At 36.9% G+C, this 5,067-nt stretch overlaps 1 non-coding gene across 1 annotated transcript; it reads left to right on the top strand.

The window, feature by feature from the left end:
- Window positions 1-847: 847 nt before the first annotated feature.
- LOC149822427 (small nucleolar RNA R71) lies at window positions 848-952 on the top strand. The gene has a single exon (XR_016426249.1). It is a non-coding gene; the product is annotated as a small nucleolar RNA R71 (small nucleolar RNA).
- The last annotated feature ends 4,115 nt before the right edge of the window (window positions 953-5,067 follow it).

A 5,067-nucleotide genomic window follows, 5' to 3' on the forward strand; every position in this document is an offset into this window, starting at 1 on the left:
CATCTGGTCCTTACCCTTCGGGTTCATGACAGCCTGACTCGGCAATGTACCCTCGGGTCTCCTACTAATAGCCTCAGCTAACTTTCTCATTTGCGACTCTAACTTCGCAATGGACTGCGTATGCAAGATCAAAATCTGGCTACACTTCTCGAAGGCATTCTGATTAGAGGTTTTCACCTCTTGGAATGCCTGGAGAAGTCTCTCCTCAAAAGATGTCTGCGGGGCAGACTCCTGCTGAATCGGGGGAGTGACAGAAGAAGAAGAAGTCTGAGAATAGTTCGGTCTTTGAAATGACTGAGTAAAAGATGGCTGCCGAACTGGCTGAGAGGAAGTAGGCATCTGCATGGAAGACTGTGGATTCTTCCATGAAAAATTGGGATGGTTACGCCAACCCGGATTATATGTCGATGAAAATGGGTTATTTGGCGGTCTGACGTAACCCTGAGCCGCCTGAACTTGTTCTTGAACAAATTCAGGGTACTGAGATGCCGAAGGGCACTCAGTGATCTCGTGTGCCGGACTGGCACAAAGAGTACACACCTGCTGTGTAGTGGATGGTCCTGAGAGAAGTTGGTCCAGCTTCTGAGCAATCATGTCTACCTTGTACTGTAGTGCAGTAGATGGACCAATCTCAAGAACACCAGCTTTCTTCTGAATGCTGGGTGTGGCTCTATCAGAATGAGAGCTCGAAGCATGGTGGAGTGAATTCTCGGCCAATGTATCAAATAGCCTCCATGCTTCGTCCTCGCTCTTCAGCATGAATGTCCCTCCACATGAAGAGTCGATCATCTGACGATTCTTGTCAGACAATCCATCGTAGAAGCTCTGCACCAGTTGCCATTTCGGCACCTGATGATGGGGACATTTCCTGAGGAGATCCTTCATTCTCTCCCAGGTCTCATGAAAGCGCTCACCATCTAGCTCTGAAAAGCTAGTGACGGTTCTACAATATTGGTTCGTACGACCAATGGGAAAATATTTCCGAAGAAACTCCTGTTGCAATTGATCCCATGACTCTATTTCTACAGAATCTAAGGACTTTAGCCAATACTTGGCTTTGTCCTTCAATGAAAAGGGGAATAGAGTCAACCTTAAAGCATCATCATCAAAATTCTGTATCTTAACAGTAGAACAGATTTCGAGGAATTCATCTAAATGTCGGTAGGGATCCTCATGACTAAGGCCATAAAAGGATGGAAGCATTTGAATAATGCTGGCCTTAATCTCATAATGTGGCGCTCCTACATCGGGTGTCCGAATGCAGGATGCCTGAACATAGTCTGTGGGAATGAAGTATTCCCGCAGAGGGCGCGAAAGAACTGGGGGTGGAGGTGGAGGATCCATGTCAGCCATTGTTGCCGAACTTCGATGAGAATGTAAAATTCTCTCTGGGTTGTCAACAAATGGGTGTAATGGGGTTCCTAGACCTCTTCGCCCCTGCATACACTGGTACTAAGACCAGATGTAAGCAAACGACCTAAATCTAAAAAAATAACTAACACAGGTACTAAAATGTAAATACACAAAATAAACAACTACTAAACAAATATGCTAAACTAATTATGTCAGAATGATTTAACTAAGTAAATGAAATAACAAATTAAACTATTCTAAAGTACTGAAAAGATAAATACAGGAAATCACAAACTAAGTTTTTCTAAAATCCACTTGTCTAATCGCTCCTTGCAGAATGAATTTTAAGTGAATCCTAGAAAGAACAGAACGTGAATCCTATATTTACTAACTATGTTAATCCTATATTCACTTACTAATCCTACTAACTAAAAATAAAACAACTAATTAGCTAACTAAACAAATTAATAAATCAAACTCTAAGAAATAAAGTAATTAATTCGCCGTTCCCCGGCAACGGCGCCAAAATTTGGTTGGTATTTTAGAATGCTCTTTTTAAAACAATTATTTTCAATAAAACGTTGGAAAATCGTCAACCAAAAATATAAAAACCGACTTTCCACAAAGTGGTAAGTATGGGTCGAATCCTCAGTGAACAGGAATTAACCACGAGATTTCTAGAAAATTTAATTTATTAATGTCAAATGTCAATCTACAATTATAAAGTTAATACAACTACAATTAATTACTAAAATGAAAATAAACAAGCAATCAGGCTTCTGCTCCACACCAAGGGTATTTCCGTCTTTTTGCCAATTATTCGCTCCTCACACTTGGAAAATAACCCTGGAAACTAAATATTCTTTATAACCTAAAAATACAGAAAAATACAAAGTTAGTATTCTATTCTAATAAGGCAAATAATAACTAAAACTAATTCTACTTTTACGAAAATAATAAAACAAATGCTATTTATCAAACAAAAATTAAATAAGATACTAAATTAATTCTAAAATTGACCAAATTAATTCTACTAATGCTGTATGATGATTATGCAACTCCTAAAATGCAAAAACTACTGAAAACAACTCTAAATTGCCGAAACTAAGAAAATTACGAAACTGCCCCTAACTAGTGTAAAATAGCATTCTGACAGGTTATCGGAAAACTGCTGTTTGACAAGGCAAACAAGGTCCGATTTTCCCAAAATGTGTTCTGTTCTGCAACTGACAGATTAAACAAACTGACAGTTTTTACAGAATTGAAAAACAGTATCTGGAACTCCAGATATAAGCGTTTCAAATCTGGGAAAAATCAGGATATCGCAAGTCCTGTAATTTGAAATCCAGAAAAAGCGGTTTTTGCAAAACGCTTAAAAATCAGACCAAATCAACTCCGAATGAGCTGAAATTTGGTCTGAAGTTAAATAACACGTCAATAAAGTGAATAGAAGAAAAAACTTTGGAAAACACAGAGTTTTTGCACATAAAATAATGCTAATGCGACAGGGCAAAAATCTGGTTTTTATTTGAGTGCACTATTCACTTTAAGAATCTATTTTAACACTCTAAAAGACAAATCAAACCTAATGCAATCTAAATGAAACTGTATAATAGTGTATATGCAGATGACTATTACGAATATGTTAAATGTACGACGAGCAAAACACGATAAGCAAATTATGACTAGAACTACGTTACATAACAATGCAAATGCAACTATGCTAATCAATAAAATGCAATATGACTACTAAGTTAACTAATATCTAACTATCATTCAAACCATCACAAAACACATTTCACACATACGAAACAAATACGATACACACACACATATTTCTACACTACAACTAAAGTAGATAAATAAACTAATTAATATAAAAATCAAAATAAATAATACTAAATGAAATTAATTCACTAAAGAACGAAGGCTAAGGTTAGGGTTCACTCGGTTGACTCGACTAGGCTCGGTTTTGGCTTGAGTAGGTTTGGATTGGGTTTGGATGAACTCGGATGGAAGTAGGTAGGCTCGGTTTTGACTAGGTTGAGAGAGATAGGCTTGAGCTAAGGTTGACTCAACTAGTTGGGTTCGGTTTTGAGTTGCCTTAGTCAACTAGGTTCGGTTGACTTAGGTGGACTCGGTTTGACCTTCGCTAAGGTTGGATTGGGTTTGGCTAAGGTTGACTCGACCTCGGATTGGTCTTGACTTTGACTTAGGCTAGGCTAGGGTTTGACTTAGTCTTGACTAGTACTAGGTCTAGGTCTTGGACTTAGGCTAGGCTAGGTTGAACTCGGTTTAGGGTTGACTTAGTCAACTAGGTTCGGTTTGACTTAGGCTCAACTAAGTTTGACCCAACTTAGGTTTGACTAGGCTCGAATGGGGTAAGATAAACTCGGTTGACTCAACTTGGTTTAGACTAAGGTTTGACTCGAGTTAGGTCTAGGTCTTTGACTAGGCTCAAGTTGTATTTGACTTGGGCTAGGGTTCAAGTTGACTTTGACAGAAGGCACACCTAACCAAGTTACCCTAATTGACTAGGTTAGATTAGGTTCAATAGGTAGGGTCGGTGGACTCAAACTAAGGTTGACTGGACTAGACTCAAGTGGGTTGAACTAGGTTTGACTCGACCTAGGGTTAGGGTCGACTGGATTAGGGTTAGACTAAAGTAGTAACCTCTTAATTCCTACAATTAATTCAAAGCTAACGATTTTAATGGAGAAGGTTGGAAAAGGAATGTAATAATTACCAATGTTCAAATTTTGAAATGCTTTGGATTCTCAAAAATCGCCCCTTTTAAAGAGGGAATTATACTCCTTAATTGCCTTTAAAGCTCCTTTTGGAAAAATGGAAAGACCAATCTAAAAATACACGATTTTTGCTTTTCAAGATGGAATTAAAATACTTTTAATACTCTATGGAAATCATGTAGCCTAGATTGGAATTTTTGTTTAATGCCAAAAACACTTTCCAAAGTTAAGGAGTAACTCCTTCTTTAATACCCATTTAAAATTCAAATTTTCCTTAAATGCCTCACACGAATTTTGAAAAACCTCCTTTTTCCAAAATCGCCAACTTCTAAGCCTTAATTGCCTCCCTTCTCAAAAATCGCCAACCTCTAAAAGGGCTACTTTCTAAACTAATACAATTAATTTTTACCTAGGGAATAAAGGAATTTAAATAGAAAAACGATTTCCTAGAATTAAATACTAACCTAATCCCCAAAACTTAACTTAAATAACCCCTAAAAACGGCTAAGACACTAAACCCATTAACATTGAACCTAGACAACATAATTACACCTACCTAACTCAATTAATGACAATTAATAATTTCTAAAAATTCGACCAAGAGCTCAAGGGGAGCTCTAATGGCTGCCGCCCCTCCTTGGGGAAGAAGAAGACTAAAAAAAAAAATTGAAAAGAATAAAAAAAAAAACTTAAACTAAAAAAAAACGACTTACTCAGGAATCTTATTTTAATAGAACTAAATTAAAATATGATGAAAAGAACTCCTAACTCCCCTAAATGCAAACATGAACAGCACTATGCTGGAATTTGTTTAAAAACGTAAAGAAAATAAAAATTCGACTCTTGTAATTTTTGTTTTTCAATAGATTCAAAACACCAAAAACATAAAATGCTAAAAACGATTATTGAGAATTATCCTAAACGAATGAAATGAATTAACACAACTTTATAATGCTGTTAACACCCA

Source organism: Nuphar pumila, chromosome 11 (assembly GCF_984573655.1).
Source record: "Nuphar pumila chromosome 11, dmNupPumi1.hap1.1, whole genome shotgun sequence".
Taxonomy (NCBI): Eukaryota; Viridiplantae; Streptophyta; class Magnoliopsida; order Nymphaeales; family Nymphaeaceae; genus Nuphar; species Nuphar pumila.